This window comes from Olea europaea, chromosome 16, assembly GCF_002742605.1.
Source record: "Olea europaea var. sylvestris chromosome 16, O_europaea_v1, whole genome shotgun sequence".
Lineage (NCBI taxonomy): Eukaryota > Viridiplantae > Streptophyta > Magnoliopsida > Lamiales > Oleaceae > Olea > Olea europaea.
Window position 1 is genome coordinate 984278 of NC_036252.1, and position 19777 is coordinate 1004054.

Here is a 19777-nt window from a genome sequence, read left to right on the forward strand (position 1 = left end):
GAAAAATCATGTTAAAGGCTTCGAATGTAGGTAGGAAACAGAGTGATGTGAAGAAATTTCAGTAAAACCAAACAAGAAATAACAAACGAGTGATAAAATGAAGAAATTGCGCGAAAAAAGGAAAACAGGGCTTTTAAAACTGAACTGTCGCTCGAGCGAGGCCTGGGCGAAACTCGGGCGACAAGCAATCTGCTTTTGTCGCTCGAGCGAAGTCTAGGCGAAACTCGAGCGAAAACAAATTGTCACAAATAGCACCAAAAATTTGAATTTTAAGAAAAATAGCACAGAATTCAAAAAAATAATGAATTTAGCCCCAAACTGTGTATTTTCAAAATCAAGAGAATTTCTTAACATCGGAAAATAATCCCAAAATTCAAAAATGAAGCATGTAACCAAATATGTAATCGATACGAACAATAAGCATAAAATCACAAACCCGACATTTAGAGCACATAGACAAATCTTAAGCCCACACATAGTTCAAAATCCCGTGGAGTAAAGTGTATACAGAATATCACCGTGAAAAACGCCACGTAGTCCATGCAAGTTAGACTCAAAACCTTAAATTAGTGAGAAAGGACACGTGAAAACAACCAGACAAAGGTGTATATCTACCAAGTGACAGTCAAATCCAATTCCACGAGAACCTATATCAACTAGTACGATTGTCACTCTTTTACTCCCCCTAACTGTATGCTCCTTTTTTTTCTTTTTAATAACATAAGAACTTAAGTGCAATGCTATCCCCATTAGGCGACATAAATGACACCGGTAACGAACTTTGGGTCGGTGACTCCCAAGCCAGACGACCATAGGGCACCGGGTTAGAAACCTCTCAGGCTTAATTGTTCGAGTCAAGTAGGCCTCGAAGACAGTCATAAGTTCAACGAATAACGTAATAAAAGTGGGGAAAGTCAATAATGATTAGGTTACACTCATCCCAGATCAAGTCAAATGGACATACCACCCCAATCACAGAAGAACACCATCCCAAGTCTCACTCATGTAGTCAAGACTCACTCACAGGACTATAGTGTGTACTGTGCGAAAATGAATGATAAGTCATATACCCAGAACTCCATAGACAAAGAGAACGATGATGGAACCTCAGACTCGTACATATGATGAAAGATAGAGTTTGATCTTAAAAGTAAATGCCATAATCGTCACATAAAAGGCACGCACAACAAAAAAATCCCTTTTTTTTCATTAAACACACAAGCATAATACACAAAATAAAACCAAACGACAAACTAACACACAAAATGCACCACACACACATAGATCACATGCAAGATATGAAGTGACTAGGTGCAGATGTGATGAATGCATGAATATGCAAGAATCCACGATCAGATAGGCAAACAAACACCAACAGCCATCCGAAGCGATTCAAACCTCAACCCATCTGGTGGTTTCGTAAGTAGATCGGCCAATTGGTTATCAGTAGAGACATGATCTAGCGAGACAACGTGTGTTTCAACAAGTTCACGAATAAAATGATGTCATAAGTCAATATGTTTTGTTTGCGAGTGCTGAATAGGATTCTTAGAAATATTTATAGCACTGGTATTGTCACAGAAAACAGTCATGGTCCCTTGACTAATCCCATAATCACTTAACATTTGCTTCATCCAGAGAAGCTGAGTGCAGCAACTCCCCGCTGCTATGTATTCGGCCTCTGCCGTGGAAAGAGATATGAAATTTTGTTTCTTACTTAACCAGGCTACGAGATTGCTACCCATGTAGAAACAATCTCCTGTCGTACTTTTCCTATCATCTGCGTTCCCGGCCCAATCGGCGTCGGAGTAGCCAGCCAAATCAAGATTAGAATTTTTAGAATAGAAAATCCCTAGATCAACATTACCACTCACATATCTAATGATGCGTCTAACAGAGCTTAAGTGTGATTCTTTGGGATCTGCCTGAAATCGAGCACACACTCCAACACTAAAAGCAATGTCAGGTCATCTACACTCTTACCTGAAGGATCACGACCTAACTTCAAGCTAGTAATCATAGGTGTCCTAGTATGCTTCTTACTATCTAACCCAAAGCGCTTAACTAGATCCTTTGCACACTTAGACTGTGAAATAAACAAGCCATCCTCAGTCTGTTTCACCTGAAGTCCAAGGAAATAACTCAACTCACTAACCATATTCTTCTCAAATTCTTGTTTCAAACACTCGGCAAACTCATATGCTAGAGACTCAATAGGAGAACCAAAAATGATGCCATCGACATAAATTTGAGCAATGGTGATAGTTTCTTCAATATGTCTAATAAACAAGGTCCTATCGGCACCACCTCGAGAGAACCCATGTTCCTCAAGATATGAAGTAAGTCTCTCATACCAAGCTCTAGGAGCTTGTTTCAGACCATAGAGTACTTTATGGAGTTTGTAGACATAGTGGGGAAACTTTAGATCAACAAATCCTTTTGGTTGTTCCACTTAGACTTCTTCTTGAAGAAGTCCATTCAAGAAGGCACTCTTAACGTCCATTTGATGTAGCTTGAACCCTAAGGTACAGGCAACAGCAAGCAGAATCCGAATAGACTCAAGTCGTGCAACAGGGGCAAAAGTCTCATCAAAATAAATTCTCTCAACTTGAGTATAACCCTGAGCAACTAATCTGGCCTTATTCCTAGTTATAGTACCTTGGTCATCTGTCTTGTTCTTAAAGATCAACTTAGTACCAATAACGTTACAATTCTCAGGTCTGGGAACTAAGATCCACACATTGTTCCTAGCAAATTGATTGAGTTCCTCATGCATCGCATTCACCCAACACTTATCACTAAGGGCCTCTTCAACTTTCTTAGGCTCTACCTGAGAAACATAGCTAGTGTAAGCTAGATTGTTCAGTACCCTCCTATGAAGCCTCATACCTTCATCTAGATCCCCAATGATATTGTCCTTAGGATGATTAGACTTGACCCTAGTCAATGGTTCCTTAGGATTTTTATCTCGATCTTGTGGATGTGTTTCCTTTTCAGGTGTTTTAGGTTTCCTAAGAGATGACTCAGATACAGGTGGCTCAGTAGGATCACTAGACCTTATAAGATAACCATTTCTATCGTCCATCCTATCACAATTTTCAACATTCTCCCCCTCACTCATAGCATCATCTATCACAACATTGACTGACTCCATCACCACACGAGTACGTGAGTTATACATTCAAAATGCTCGGCTATTTCTAGAGTACCCTAAGAAGATTCCTTCATCACTCTTCGATTCAAACTTACTCAAGTTTTCTCTATCATGCAAAATGTAGCACTTACTCCCAAACACACGAAAGTACTTAACCGTAGGCTTTTTACCCTTAAGTATATCATATGGAGTCTGATCGGTCTTGGGCCTAAGGTAAACTCTATTGATTATGTGGCATGCAGTGTTAATAGCTTCTCCCAAAAAATGTAGGGCTAGTCCCTTGCCATGAAGCATGGCTCTAGCCATGTCCTGAAGAACCCGATTCTTCCTTTCAACGACCCCATTTTGTTGAGGAGTGATAGGGGAAGAGAACTCATGCAGTATCCCTTCGTCCATGCAAAAACTCTCAAGATTGAAATTTTCAAATTCTTTTCCATGATCACTATGCATTCTAGACACTTTGATATTGAGTTCATTACCAAACCGTTTACACAATGATTTTATAAGATCACAAGCATCAGATTTTTCCCTAAGCAATTCTATCCATGTGAACCTCGAGAAGTCATCTACCATAACAAGAATGTACCGCTTACCTCCTAAACTCTCAGTCCTTGATGGTCCCATTAAATCCATGTGTATCAATTCCAAGGGTCTTTTGGTCAGAATTTTAGAAGTCTTTTTATGGCTTCCCTTAAGTTGTTTACCTAGTCGACATGATCCACACACAACATTTTCACTATTATCTATCTTAGGCAAACCATCTATCAACTCCTTCTTAGCCAGCTGTACTAGACTCTTATAGTTCAAATGACCCAATCTTTTGTGCCAAAGTTCACTCACATCAATTTTTGCACTCCTACACACATAATTAGAATTAGGTAGAACTCCATAACAATTATCAGATGTTCTAACCCCTTCAAGAACCACCCCACCGGATGAATCATACACAGTACATCTCTTTTGCACAAAGCTAACCTCAAAATCAACATCACAAATTTGACTAATACTTAACAAGTTAGACTTTAGACCTTCCACATAAAGCACATTAGAAATCACAGGTAATCCATGCATTTGTACAGTACCTTTGCCAAGAATAGGTGCAGAACCCCCATCTCCAAAGGTAACCATACCCCCATTACATTCATCAAGAGTAGTGAATAAAGCCTTGTTACCACACATATGCCTAGAACATGCACTGTTTAGGTACCACATATTGTAATTTTGGGCTTTTAATGCAACATGAGCAACATAACAATGTTCTTGACCTGAATGTCTAGCTAGATCACCCTTTTTGAGTCAAACTTTCTTAGGCGACAAAGTACTCCTAGTTAGCTTAGTAAGCATCTCAGTCAAATGACTAACTTGATTAGACAGAAGGCTAACTTGACTAGAAATGTTCTGATTTCTACGCTCATTGCCTAACTTATAACATCTAGGCCTAGTGTGTCCTAGAGCTCCACAATGGTGAGAGGTGGGAATGAACATAGGCTCAAAGGTACGTGTCTGTGGGTATCTGGGCATGATGTTCCTACGTGATTGATGACTCTGTTCCCTCGGAACATTCTTACCCTTATTTGAACTACTGACAGCATTAGACTTCTTAGAGGCAAATACAAAAACAGTCTTAGATGGTCTAGTAACATGTATATTACCCTCAACATATCCTAGATGTCTCCTATCTCCCACTGGCTTATTCATTCCCAAAAGATTATCCAATTTCTTAGTCCCACTTATGAAAGTCTGAAGATGAGCATTAGATTTTTCCAATTCACTAGCCAATGTCTTAACCTTGTCCTCTAACTTTTCGTTGACACATTTTAACTCACTACCACTCTTAAGTGAATCCTGAAGATTACTAGCAAGTCTCTCTTTTTCTCTTTTCAGTTCATCAACCTTTTTGAGTAGGGCTTTATTGACCTTTTTGATCTTAAGACTCTCCTTAAATAAAAGTTGATAGGCCTCTTGTATGTCTATGTCATCCTCATCCTCATCCTCATTACTAGAATTATCATTGCAAAGTTTTTCCTCAACCTTATCACTCTCCTTATCAGATTCACTCTTAACAGTCGATACAAATGCCATATAGTTCCCTTCATCTTCACTACTAGATGATTCCTGCCTATCACTGGTCTCAGATTCGTTATCTGTAAGTGAAACAACTAAAGCCTTACCTTTCCCTTTTCTTTGATTCTTCTTATAACTAGGACACTCATTCCTATAGTGACATATACCTTGACACTCATGGTACCTAACCAAACGTGGTTTATCACTCGACCCTTTATTGGTAAACCTTTCAGTTTTTTCTTTCGAGAATCTGCTAGGGACTCCATTTTTTCTATCCTGAGACTTTCTCCTATTCTTGAGAACTTTTTGGAATTTCTTAACAAAGTATGCAATTTCATCATCTCTAAGAGACTCAGTATCAGACGATTCATCCTCTTTGATGGATTTTAAGGTTATGGACTTTCCTTTCTTAGGTTGTATGACAGTGAGCTCATAAGTTTGCAAGGATCCTACCAGTTCTTCTATTTTAACTTCATCTAGGTCTTTACTTTCCTCAATGGCAGTAACTTTAGGCCTAAATCTCTCGGGCAGAGACCTAAGTACTTTTTTCACAATTTTAGACTCGAAAATTCTCTCACTTAGATTGAAACTAGAATTAACGATATCATTCAGTTTTGCGTAAAATTCATCAAAAGTTTCATCATCCTTCATCCTCACTTCTTCAAACCTAGAGGCTAACATTTATAATTTCGAGTTCTTTACCGTTTTAGTTCCCTCATGTGTAGTTTCAAGAATATCCCAAACTTCTTTAGTAGTTTCGCACATTGACACTCTCCTAAAGTCTTCGGGAGACACGGCCATAAATAGGACATGAAGCCCTTTGCTATTCCAATTACACTCAGCTATCTCATCCTTAGTCCATAGTGATATCTCAGTAAGATTAACAGTTCCTGATACGATAGTGGAGGGAGGTTTCCAACCATTTTGCATACTCACCCAAACATGCTCATCTAGAGACTTAAGAAATGCACGCATTCTAACCTTCCAGTAAGCATAATTACTTCCGTCAAAATACGGAGGTACAGAAAGTGATTGACTCATCTAGACAACTATGGGTCAGGACTCGAGATTTGGCTCTGATACCACTTGAAAAGGCTATAGTTCGACCCAAACAACACCTAGAAGGGGGGTGAAATAGGTGTTTATGCGGAATTTAACAATTTAATTAACTTATGCAACATGTCACATAAATTATGCTTTGTCCAGATTCATTCACATAATTTAGTTACCTAAGTTGAATTGCCGGTTGAAATCAAAACAACAGAAAGCAGTAAAAACGCAACAAAATGTTGACGAAGAAAACCCAACTGGGTAAAAACTCTGGGCACAAGCCAGTAGAGATCCACTATAGAAGATATTGACTTACAGTACGCCAGACATAATTGAATCTAACAATACTCTAACCTCCTTACTGTATCAACCAAAGCTCTCCTGGATTTTGCAGATCTGCACCAAAATTCAAGCTTTGAATTTCTTCTTTCTCCCGTGAATCACCAAGCACTCCAGTTCTTCAAGCAGTTTCCTTCCCGGATCTTCAAACAGATAATCTTCTGGAAGTTGATATGGAGATTTGAATGATGTTTTGGTTTTGTAAAGGTTGATGTTTTTCTCTAATAGAGCATGAGATGAAAAGAAAGAATTTTTTGGCTCTAGATCCTTTGGTTGTCGAGAGAAAATTTTATTTGTGTGTTTTCCAAAGGTTGTAAATGAAAAACGGAATTTTTGTTTATATAGTAGGTCGTTTTTGGTCGTATGGAGCGTTTAAAATTCGCGAGGAAGGAAAATTACCAAAAGCCAGATAGCACTGTCGCTCGAGCGAAGTGCTGATGAAACTCGAGCGACACACCTTCGCTCGAGCGACCCCTCAGCGAAACTCTAGCGACAACAGTTCTGTTATTTAGGCTCGAGCGAGGTCAAGGCGAAACTCTAGCGAGATCAACGCGCCGTTTGCATCTTCAAAGCATCCAGCTTTACCTTAGACCTATGTTATAAACTTTGCAAAATTGCAACACAAGTCCCTGAACTTTTTGGACCTTTACAATTCAGTCCTTGACTTTACAAACTTGACAAATTGGTCCTTTGGTCACAGATTGCCAATTACAACATTTTCCTAACAACTCTTTACATGCATTCTTCAAGTTATGACATAAAACTTGATTGCAAAGAAAAGAAATTTTTCTATAATAATATTCATAACATAAAAGAAAGACAAATCAAGTTGTCAATATCATGCTTAGAGTGCACATTGTCAAAGCTCCTTGTTCTTTACAACCAAGCTCTTGTACCAACTCATGAATTTCGCAATGAACTCTGCGGAAAAATGCAGAAAGTAAATTATATAGCATACTTAAAATTCATTGCACAATTATGATATACAAGAGGAAGAGCATGTACGAATGTGTGAAGTCTGTGACTGAACAATTTCAATGCACAGCTTTTTTGTCCGTTCTTATGATATATTTGTCCGTTGGGAAATGGTAATTGCTGTTCAATTTTGTATTAAGTAAAAGCATAAAATAAGTTGTAAATCACATGTAAGAGTAATATGCTTACAAAATCCAGCTAACTAATAAACAAAACACTCAACTATTTAATAGAAGTCTCTCCATTCTACTCAGAATAGCAGTGAAGTTAGTGCTTATTGGAATAGCATCCGAGAAAAATGCAAGAATGATGTCGATACGGGATATTATGATATTCAGAGAAGACATATAATTCTCATTGCTTCTTGAATTTTTTTTCTTCTCTTTTTATTCTTCTTCGACTCTCTTGTAGGTGGCAACAAAAACTTAAAACCACCTACCTAAATGATTTCCCTGTTCCTAAAAATACTGATTCCTTGAACCGAAATTGATTTTCCTTAAGCACATCTTTTGAGCACAATACATCCCAAATTCACAAGCCATTTTTTATTTTTCCTTTCTCTAATGCAGTTAATGTTGACCGAGTTGAAAAGTACCATGCTTCTAGTGACCTTCTGTTCATATATTGTAGGCATAAATATGTCACTCATTAGCTCATGAAATGGCAATATTTGGCACCAAAATCTAGATCAAAGCAATAATTGGTAGGTTCAGATATTTATATGGTTAGAGTACTTGGTATTTTGATGTTTAAATATTGTACATATTCTGATATTCAGATGGATGGATTTGAATGAATGAAAGATTGATCTGAAAGCCACTTGAGAAGCCTGCAATGTTTCTGGACTTTAGTCAGAAGTGTTTTAAAATTTTGTCCTACCTTTCAGAATGGAGACTTTGAATGTAAGTACTTTGCACCCCTCGAATTAAGTTCGTACTTTTGGAGAATTTGTCAAAAACTCAAGCATTCTTCATGTCCTTGTGTCTTTTATGTACTGAAAATATTATCCAAATCTTCACTTGGGGTAATTAATTTCTGACCTTTATGCATGTAAAGTGATAAAGCATACAAATAAAATTCGTTTCTAGTCATGTTATCGATATCATGAATTCTCATCTTACCTTCAATCCTCATAAATTGTTCCACATTCTTTCAAGAATCAGTTTGTCATTGACTAAGTTCCACTTGCTGATCCTATGCACATGCAGAGGCCACGAGCTTCTCAGCTTCATGATTTCTCTGGTCAAAAGAAAAAATGGTTACTTATCATGCTATGTTTTTTGATGTATTAATAATCAAATCTCTTGGAATATGAAATAAATTATTTCATTGCTGGAATTCATACATTGTATTCATTGAAATAAATTATTTCATTGCTGGAATTCATACATTGTATTCATCACACAAATTGCCAAGTAGCTGCTGCAAGTATTCATTAGGATTCTTCTTCAGTTCTTCAATAAGGGTCTGCACAAGAGAGACCTAGTTAATAGAAATTTGAGTACTTAGGTAAGACAAAATACTAAGATGCTCTAACTTTGAATATGAACTCAGGAGTTATATCATGCGCTATTAGATTTTGTAGTTCTCCTTGGATATTATACAGCCTATGGAAGTAAATGATTCTCGCTGTTAGATCTGTACGGGGTGTAGACAGTTTGAATCAGTAGTTGATTGGAGCATGTTTTGGCTTTTAAGTAAAATTTTGTTACAAAACATGTTTCGATAGCTAACTTGTTGTCTTATAATAAAGAAATGACAACAAGGTAGGAGTTAGTGAGTTACTTACGAAATAGGTAACTTGATTTAAAATTGGAATTATTTATTTTAAAAGTTATTTAGTTGTATGTAAACATTTTAAGCTTAGTCAAACATGCACATATGAAGAAAAATAATGAGGAGACAATGATATTTTCCACGTCTGATAATTAAAAAGCTTTAGAATTGACACATACTGCCTTGGGGTTTGTTCTTGTATTATCTTTCTAGCGAGATTTGCAATTTTCTCTTCCCACCCAGTCTTGATAGCTTGATCTTCAGTCAAGGATGAACTGAAAACACATCATCGCTTAAATAAGGTTAGATGAAAAAATTAAACATGAAAAATAGAACATGGACTTCTGTAAGAAGCTGGACATTACTTGAAGTGCCAGGTAGCTTCAAATGAGTGTATGGCTTGTCTCAGGTTATTGTTGGAGCTGTTAGCAAACTTAACCGCCAACTGGTGAGGTGAATGTATTTCTTCTTTGTTTGCATGAATTTCAAAAATCCTACAATATAAAAATGTTAGAAGTAAAAGTGAAGGTAAGAGTCGAAGAGATGAGTAAGTTGAAGGTAAGAGTGGGTGCTGAATTTAAGACATAAAGGGCTTATTTGGTACGAAATTGTAGACAGGTCTCGACAATATAATAAAGAAGATTTTAGCTTCTTTTTTCCTTTTATTGTCTAGTGTTGTTCAATCTACCTTACCAAATATGTCTAAAATATATGAGCTTCCTACCTCTTCAATGGAAGGTGGGAAGAGTTGAACCACAGTGCATAGTGACTTTACAGGCTCCAGCCTTGAGACGTCACTGCAGCAAAAGAACACTTTGTTACACCCCTTAAACCTCTCTAATATCCACTTAATATATCTCAGGGTATCGGTAGATATCTTGTCTGCCTCGTATAGAATGATTGCTGCATAGAATACGTGGACAAAATAATTTGCCAATTTCTCAACATTTTTTCAAGTAAAAATAGTTTTTCTTGAAGAAAGTTTCACATGTATTACCGTTGTAGTCCCTGTGATTTCTCTGCAAATTTTTGTTGGATAACTTCGTACTTCTTTCTTTAATAAGTTCAACAAGAATGTGCTTCTCGTATCATTTTAGTTCAGAGAAATTGACTTCAATATGTTGTTGTGACACCATTAAATTTACCAGGACACTGCCCACTCATTCTCCCTGTGATGAATACACCCATCAACATTTATCGAATTCATATGTGTGTTGAGAAATTGGATAGTCTTTCTAAGCAATTAGGATGTTGCCCTGCTTCTATCTTATTTTAAATTTAGGCAGGTCTATTTTTGACAGTGAGATATACGTGTAATGTGGTAGAGTTCATGAGCAGCAAGCGCATTTTGGGGGTATACAAGCTCTGGTAGAAACTTGTGAGAGTTTCAAGCAGATGAATCTTTAATAGTATGGACTCTGTATTTTGCTTCAAAAGCTCATGAAGTTCTATGCATCTCAAGCACGCAAAATCGAAATTGTTAACCAGTAAAATACTACTTCTCCTGTCGACTCATAACTGGGGTGAAGGACTAAGGTATTGACATTTTTATTATATTGTGAATTTATATTCTCCAAGCAATTCAAACTCTGGATGTGTCACTATGCCAGCCTTTCCATTTTATTACCATGTTCTTCTTTTCATAGTTGCTGGTCTAAAGAAGAAAGATTCACAATGAAAAGCTCTTATATTTTTGCATGCCATTTATATATTGATTTGGAGAAGAGAATATAATGTAGTTTCTATCCATGAACTTAATTATGAAAATATAGACATGGAGTTTACCTTCAAATAAAATCCCCTGCACTCTTCCCTTGCCTGTTGATAATAAATAAAACTATATCAATCTCTAAAATTCATGGAAAATGTTGCTTGGACATCAATCCAGGATATTCAAAAGAATTTTACTGAGTTTTATAGCACCTGGAGACACTTTGGATTACAAAGTCCATTCCTGTATGATAAGATTATGTAATATACAATATCAATGTATAAAATTTATAAAAGTGGGAAGGACTTCTACCTTTGACACACAATAATGCCCATATCGATATTTCACCAGTTGTTATTCAAGCCAAATACATATTTGGTTGTAATATAATTTTATGACTTCGTCTATATGTTTTCTATGTTAAGGAAGAAGAACTTGATTTTAGCTACCTAATTTTGAGTTATATAACATAATTAATTGAGAAAATTGACCTTGTGTTGATGGTTTTTCTATGCAATTGTGTGGGTGAATGGTAAAGTGAGTATTTGGCATTGGCTAAATTTTTATGGTTGGTGGTATATAGCATGACGATAAATAGAAATTATAATTGTTTAGGAAGAGTGAGAGGGAAAAAAAGTGATATAAGCTGAATAACAAGACTTGTATTTTACTTGTTTAGCTCGTTTTACTTATCAATACAACTACTAAGGCTAGTTGCTTATAAGCATACAACCAACTGAACCTGTAGCTATTACTCAAACTCCATAGCCACTTCTTTATTTAGAACTTGTGGTTGATAATTATCTTTATGCTAGAAATTTTCAACTCTTTCTATCAATCCTAAATTTGATTCTATTAGATGCATATTAATTCATTTATTAGAATTCACCTGTACGTTGTTGGCTCCAAAGGCTTCTCTAAGCAAAGCCCAAATCATAGTTTTCTTTCCCACTCCTGGCAGGCCTTAAAAAATGAAGTGACCGCATTCTTCTGCTTTAACCTGTCGTAGTGCAAAAATATCACTATGGGAATTCTTTTTGTTGCAGTGAAAACGGTCAATAATATAAGCAAGGTGAGAAATATACTTACCACATCTTGTAGCCAAAGTGCTGTTCTTCGATTGCATAGAAAATCTTCCAAATATTTGTCTACCCATGCATATTTTCTATCATTTTTCATTCTCTTCGTTTCCTCATTTTTTAGGATGACCACTTCAATTTCTGAAGTTTGAGCTGTTGCAATAGGTGGTGTTTGTGCAAGTGGTGGTGGAGATGGTGGCAAAAGCGAGTCTTCTATATTTTGTGATGATATTTGTCTAAGGCATCTGCAGTTGCTAAAGTTTGAGCTGCTTCCATAGTTAGTGTTTGTGCAGGTGGTGGTAGTTGTGGTGGAGATGGTGGCAAAAGCAGGTCTTGTGTAGTTTGTGATGATATTTGTGGTTGTGAAGTTGTCGAGGGAATGTTGGGTGGTATTTCTCGTTCTCTCTCACTCAAAGGCTTCTTATTTTATAAACCAGTAGCAACTTCTTTCATGTTGCCAGTGAAATTGACTTTTTCCCGCTCTGATTCTGAATCATTTGTTTTTGCTTTTTTTTTTTTTTTTTTTTTTTTTTTTATTTTTTTTTTTTTTACCCCGTTTGGGGTTTTTTTTTTTTTTTTTTTTTTTTTTTTTTTTTTTTTTTTTTTTTTTTTTTTATCTAATCTTTATTATTATCACACCGGTAGTGGTTGCTTTCGAGGATGATGAATTGGAAGTCACAGCACGATTGTGTCCGGAGCTCTTACTCTGGGAAAAACTGGACGAAAAGGTTTTTTCATGGTTTTTCGCAATTAAGCAAGAAGTACTCCATTTTTGCACCTTGATGATAAGTGCATTTTATGCACTTATTCGGACTATATAATTAGGTTTTTATGTCGTCAAATTATCAATTTTTACCTAATTTGTGTTAATTTTCTTTTGTTTTTAGTTATGGACCCATTTTGAAGCAATTGGAAAAGAAAATAATCAATTGGCTATTACATTGAGTTTGTGGACAAAATCTCGCGGAATAAAAGATGGAGGATCAAAATTGAGGAGAAAATGAAGAGAAGGACCAACTTGCATTACACGAAAGAAATACACAAAACTTATTGGACTTGGGCTTCTAATTTGTATACAGAATAAGGGCTTTTTTTGCTTAGGTATATGTATACTTGCAGTCGAGAAAAGCCGAGGGGGGTAGACAAAAATTCATAAACACATAGACAGAAAACGACGAGGAAGAGGCAGCCGTGGGAGGAAATTAGAATCCCTTTTGGGATTATTCAAGTCGGCGGCAAATTGAGAGGAAGCCGGGGCTGAGTTGAATATATTAAATACAAAAGAAAACGGTAGAACCACCTACCTAAATGATTTCCCTGTTCCTAAAAATACTGATTCCTTGAACCGAAATTGATTTTCCTTAAGCACATCTTTTGAGCACAATACATCCCAAATTCACAAGCCATTTTTTATTTTTCCTTTCTCTAATGCAGTTAATGTTGACCGAGTTGAAAAGTACCATGCTTCTAGTGACCTTCTGTTCATATATTGTAGGCATAAATATGTCACTCATTAGCTCATGAAATGGCAATATTTGGCACCAAAATCTAGATCAAAGCAATAATTGGTAGGTTCAGATATTTATATGGTTAGAGTACTTGGTATTTTGATGTTTAAATATTGTACATATTCTGATATTCAGATGGATGGATTTGAATGAATGAAAGATTGATCTGAAAGCCACTTGAGAAGCCTGCAATGTTTCTGGACTTTAGTCAGAAGTGTTTTAAAATTTTGTCCTACCTTTCAGAATGGAGACTTTGAATGTAAGTACTTTGCACCCCTCGAATTAAGTTCGTACTTTTGGAGAATTTGTCAAAAACTCAAGCATTCTTCATGTCCTTGTGTCTTTTATGTACTGAAAATATTATCCAAATCTTCACTTGGGGTAATTAATTTCTGACCTTTATGCATGTAAAGTGATAAAGCATACAAATAAAATTCGTTTCTAGTCATGTTATCGATATCATGAATTCTCATCTTACCTTCAATCCTCATAAATTGTTCCACATTCTTTCAAGAATCAGTTTGTCATTGACTAAGTTCCACTTGCTGATCCTATGCACATGCAGAGGCCACGAGCTTCTCAGCTTCATGATTTCTCTGGTCAAAAGAAAAAATGGTTACTTATCATGCTATGTTTTTTGATGTATTAATAATCAAATCTCTTGGAATATGAAATAAATTATTTCATTGCTGGAATTCATACATTGTATTCATCACACAAATTGCCAAGTAGCTGCTGCAAGTATTCATTAGGATTCTTCTTCAGTTCTTCAATAAGGGTCTGCACAAGAGAGACCTAGTTAATAGAAATTTGAGTACTTAGGTAAGACAAAATACTAAGATGCTCTAACTTTGAATATGAACTCAGGAGTTATATCATGCGCTATTAGATTTTGTAGTTCTCCTTGGATATTATACAGCCTATGGAAGTAAATGATTCTCGCTGTTAGATCTGTACGGGGTGTAGACAGTTTGAATCAGTAGTTGATTGGAGCATGTTTTGGCTTTTAAGTAAAATTTTGTTACAAAACATGTTTCGATAGCTAACTTGTTGTCTTATAATAAAGAAATGACAACAAGGTAGGAGTTAGTGAGTTACTTACGAAATAGGTAACTTGATTTAAAATTGGAATTATTTATTTTAAAAGTTATTTAGTTGTATGTAAACATTTTAAGCTTAGTCAAACATGCACATATGAAGAAAAATAATGAGGAGACAATGATATTTTCCACGTCTGATAATTAAAAAGCTTTAGAATTGACACATACTGCCTTGGGGTTTGTTCTTGTATTATCTTTCTAGCGAGATTTGCAATTTTCTCTTCCCACCCAGTCTTGATAGCTTGATCTTCAGTCAAGGATGAACTGAAAACACATCATCGCTTAAATAAGGTTAGATGAAAAAATTAAACATGAAAAATAGAACATGGACTTCTGTAAGAAGCTGGACATTACTTGAAGTGCCAGGTAGCTTCAAATGAGTGTATGGCTTGTCTCAGGTTATTGTTGGAGCTGTTAGCAAACTTAACCGCCAACTGGTGAGGTGAATGTATTTCTTCTTTGTTTGCATGAATTTCAAAAATCCTACAATATAAAAATGTTAGAAGTAAAAGTGAAGGTAAGAGTCGAAGAGATGAGTAAGTTGAAGGTAAGAGTGGGTGCTGAATTTAAGACATAAAGGGCTTATTTGGTACGAAATTGTAGACAGGTCTCGACAATATAATAAAGAAGATTTTAGCTTCTTTTTTCCTTTTATTGTCTAGTGTTGTTCAATCTACCTTACCAAATATGTCTAAAATATATGAGCTTCCTACCTCTTCAATGGAAGGTGGGAAGAGTTGAACCACAGTGCATAGTGACTTTACAGGCTCCAGCCTTGAGACGTCACTGCAGCAAAAGAACACTTTGTTACACCCCTTAAACCTCTCTAATATCCACTTAATATATCTCAGGGTATCGGTAGATATCTTGTCTGCCTCGTATAGAATGATTGCTGCATAGAATACGTGGACAAAATAATTTGCCAATTTCTCAACATTTTTTCAAGTAAAAATAGTTTTTCTTGAAGAAAGTTTCACATGTATTACCGTTGTAGTCCCTGTGATTTCTCTGCAAATTTTTGTTGGATAACTTCGTACTTCTTTCTTTAATAAGTTCAACAAGAATGTGCTTCTCGTATCATTTTAGTTCAGAGAAATTGACTTCAATATGTTGTTGTGACACCATTAAATTTACCAGGACACTGCCCACTCATTCTCCCTGTGATGAATACACCCATCAACATTTATCGAATTCATATGTGTGTTGAGAAATTGGATAGTCTTTCTAAGCAATTAGGATGTTGCCCTGCTTCTATCTTATTTTAAATTTAGGCAGGTCTATTTTTGACAGTGAGATATACGTGTAATGTGGTAGAGTTCATGAGCAGCAAGCGCATTTTGGGGGTATACAAGCTCTGGTAGAAACTTGTGAGAGTTTCAAGCAGATGAATCTTTAATAGTATGGACTCTGTATTTTGCTTCAAAAGCTCATGAAGTTCTATGCATCTCAAGCACGCAAAATCGAAATTGTTAACCAGTAAAATACTACTTCTCCTGTCGACTCATAACTGGGGTGAAGGACTAAGGTATTGACATTTTTATTATATTGTGAATTTATATTCTCCAAGCAATTCAAACTCTGGATGTGTCACTATGCCAGCCTTTCCATTTTATTACCATGTTCTTCTTTTCATAGTTGCTGGTCTAAAGAAGAAAGATTCACAATGAAAAGCTCTTATATTTTTGCATGCCATTTATATATTGATTTGGAGAAGAGAATATAATGTAGTTTCTATCCATGAACTTAATTATGAAAATATAGACATGGAGTTTACCTTCAAATAAAATCCCCTGCACTCTTCCCTTGCCTGTTGATAATAAATAAAACTATATCAATCTCTAAAATTCATGGAAAATGTTGCTTGGACATCAATCCAGGATATTCAAAAGAATTTTACTGAGTTTTATAGCACCTGGAGACACTTTGGATTACAAAGTCCATTCCTGTATGATAAGATTATGTAATATACAATATCAATGTATAAAAATTATAAAAGTGGGAAGGACTTCTACCTTTGACACACAATAATGCCCATATCGATATTTCACCAGTTGTTATTCAAGCCAAATACATATTTGGTTGTAATATAATTTTATGACTTCGTCTATATGTTTTCTATGTTAAGGAAGAAGAACTTGATTTTAGCTACCTAATTTTGAGTTATATAACATAATTAATTGAGAAAATTGACCTTGTGTTGATGGTTTTTCTATGCAATTGTGTGGGTGAATGGTAAAGTGAGTATTTGGCATTGGCTAAATTTTTATGGTTGGTGGTATATAGCATGACGATAAATAGAAATTATAATTGTTTAGGAAGAGTGAGAGGGAAAAAAAGTGATATAAGCTGAATAACAAGACTTGTATTTTACTTGTTTAGCTCGTTTTACTTATCAATACAACTACTAAGGCTAGTTGCTTATAAGCATACAACCAACTGAACCTGTAGCTATTACTCAAACTCCATAGCCACTTCTTTATTTAGAACTTGTGGTTGATAATTATCTTTATGCTAGAAATTTTCAACTCTTTCTATCAATCCTAAATTTGATTCTATTAGATGCATATTAATTCATTTATTAGAATTCACCTGTACGTTGTTGGCTCCAAAGGCTTCTCTAAGCAAAGCCCAAATCATAGTTTTCTTTCCCACTCCTGGCAGGCCTTAAAAAATGAAGTGACCGCATTCTTCTGCTTTAACCTGTCGTAGTGCAAAAATATCACTATGGGAATTCTTTTTGTTGCAGTGAAAACGGTCAATAATATAAGCAAGGTGAGAAATATACTTACCACATCTTGTAGCCAAAGTGCTGTTCTTCGATTGCATAGAAAATCTTCCAAATATTTGTCTACCCATGCATATTTTCTATCATTTTTCATTCTCTTCGTTTCCTCATTTTTTAGGATGACCACTTCAATTTCTGAAGTTTGAGCTGTTGCAATAGGTGGTGTTTGTGCAAGTGGTGGTGGAGATGGTGGCAAAAGCGAGTCTTCTATATTTTGTGATGATATTTGTCTAAGGCATCTGCAGTTGCTAAAGTTTGAGCTGCTTCCATAGTTAGTGTTTGTGCAGGTGGTGGTAGTTGTGGTGGAGATGGTGGCAAAAGCAGGTCTTGTGTAGTTTGTGATGATATTTGTGGTTGTGAAGTTGTCGAGGGAATGTTGGGTGGTATTTCTCGTTCTCTCTCACTCAAAGGCTTCTTATTTTATAAACCAGTAGCAACTTCTTTCATGTTGCCAGTGAAATTGACTTTTTCCCGCTCTGATTCTGAATCATTTGTTTTTGCTTTTTTTTTTCCCCTTTGTTTTTTATTTTTTTTTTTTTTTTTTTTTTTTTTTTTTTTTTTTTTTATCTAATCTTTATTATTATCACACCGGTAGTGGTTGCTTTCGAGGATGATGAATTGGAAGTCACAGCACGATTGTGTCCGGAGCTCTTACTCTGGGAAAAACTGGACGAAAAGGTTTTTTCATGGTTTTTCGCAATTAAGCAAGAAGTACTCCATTTTTGCACCTTGATGATAAGTGCATTTTATGCACTTATTCGGACTATATAATTAGGTTTTTATGTCGTCAAATTATCAATTTTTACCTAATTTGTGTTAATTTTCTTTTGTTTTTAGTTATGGACCCATTTTGAAGCAATTGGAAAAGAAAATAATCAATTGGCTATTACATTGAGTTTGTGGACAAAATCTCGCGGAATAAAAGATGGAGGATCAAAATTGAGGAGAAAATGAAGAGAAGGACCAACTTGCATTACACGAAAGAAATACACAAAACTTATTGGACTTGGGCTTCTAATTTGTATACAGAATAAGGGCTTTTTTTGCTTAGGTATATGTATACTTGCAGTCGAGAAAAGCCGAGGGGGGTAGACAAAAATTCATAAACACATAGACAGAAAACGACGAGGAAGAGGCAGCCGTGGGAGGAAATTAGAATCCCTTTTGGGATTATTCAAGTCGGCGGCAAATTGAGAGGAAGCCGGGGCTGAGTTGAATATATTAAATACAAAAGAAAACGGTAGGTTGAAGGGAGTGCCGGGGGCTGAATTTATATTATTGGATGCACAGAAAACGACAGATTGAAATTGCTGAATTGATATAGACGGCCAGCAGCTGACGGTGAATTGGTGGGCTGCAAAGTTTGAATTAAATACACATACACACCCACCAGAAGCCAATATTTGGAAGAGATTAGAGACGCAGAAAACGACGGCTGGAATTAATAAATTTGGAAGCTGAATTGATTATATTATATACAAAACAATTGAAGTGGGCGGCAGCTTTGGACTCTAGTATTGTATTACAAAAGTGAGGGGCCTAATTGGAATAATATATATACTAGATAGAGGACAGCAAACACGAGACGGAGACGGACGGAAGGCAGCGGCTTAAAGGAAAAAATTTCAGATTACTCTTGGAAGGAACTTTGATGTCAATCACGTTCCGTCAATTATTGGTGATGTCGTTCCACTTTTATTTATTTAATTTTGCCGTTATGTTAGGCTAGATCTTTTATGCTAGGATTTGCGATAAATCTTATATTATGAACCCTTAATCTTGAATTTTATTTATTCGACGTTAAAACATGTTTTTAATTATTGAATGATTGACATGGATTTTATTCTCTACAATTATAGGCGCAATATTTGTATGAGATTTGTGGCTTGTGTTACTCTCGAGAGATAGAAAATAAGTTAGACATTATGTTAATTGTCGTAAAGTCCGATAGGGGATAGATATATATCGCTATGGTTTACGTGATCTTTAAGTATTCATAAATCTTTAATGCATTTTTACATATTCGCATCCGTCATAGAAATATAGTCGGATCGCATGTGAAAATAGGTTTAATTCTACTCGAGAGAGATTGTTAAACAAATTAGGAATATTGGTCTTCATAATTGAATCGTGTTGTCAATTTTATAAAAGTCGGATTAAAGGGGATTGATATAAGGGGATTCAGAATCCTAGTACGCATTTCGTTATCATATTTTTATAAAACTTGCATTTAGTT

The 19777-nt window shown here is 35.8% G+C and overlaps 3 long non-coding RNA genes across 8 annotated transcripts; 1 reads left to right on the top strand and 2 right to left on the bottom strand.

Annotated features, from left to right (window-relative positions):
- Nucleotides 1-6526: 6526 nt before the first annotated feature.
- Nucleotides 6527-12645, bottom strand: LOC111411614. 5 transcript variants are annotated; one of them, XR_002705853.1, is made up of 11 exons: nt 12159-12644; nt 11959-12069; nt 11282-11312; nt 11144-11176; nt 10083-10155; nt 9724-9852; nt 9538-9633; nt 8972-9049; nt 8704-8821; nt 8462-8576; nt 6527-7528 (listed from the first exon to the last, which is right to left on the bottom strand). It is a non-coding gene; the product is annotated as an uncharacterized LOC111411614 (long non-coding RNA). The 5 variants fall into 5 exon arrangements; XR_002705854.1 differs by lacking the exon at nt 11282-11312 and having other exon boundaries at nt 8928-9049; nt 12159-12645; XR_002705851.1 differs by having other exon boundaries at nt 11144-11312; nt 12159-12645.
- Nucleotides 12646-13003: 358 nt separating this feature from the next.
- Nucleotides 13004-19500, top strand: LOC111411616. The gene is made up of 3 exons (XR_002705857.1): nt 13004-13438; nt 16028-16031; nt 18786-19500. It is a non-coding gene; the product is annotated as an uncharacterized LOC111411616 (long non-coding RNA).
- Nucleotides 13458-17661, bottom strand: LOC111411615. Of its 2 annotated transcripts, XR_002705856.1 has the most exons (10): nt 17546-17661; nt 17346-17456; nt 16669-16699; nt 16531-16563; nt 15470-15542; nt 15111-15239; nt 14925-15020; nt 14359-14436; nt 14135-14252; nt 13458-14007 (listed from the first exon to the last, which is right to left on the bottom strand). It is a non-coding gene; the product is annotated as an uncharacterized LOC111411615 (long non-coding RNA). The 2 variants fall into 2 exon arrangements; XR_002705855.1 differs by lacking the exon at nt 16669-16699.
- Nucleotides 19501-19777: the final 277 nt, after the last annotated feature.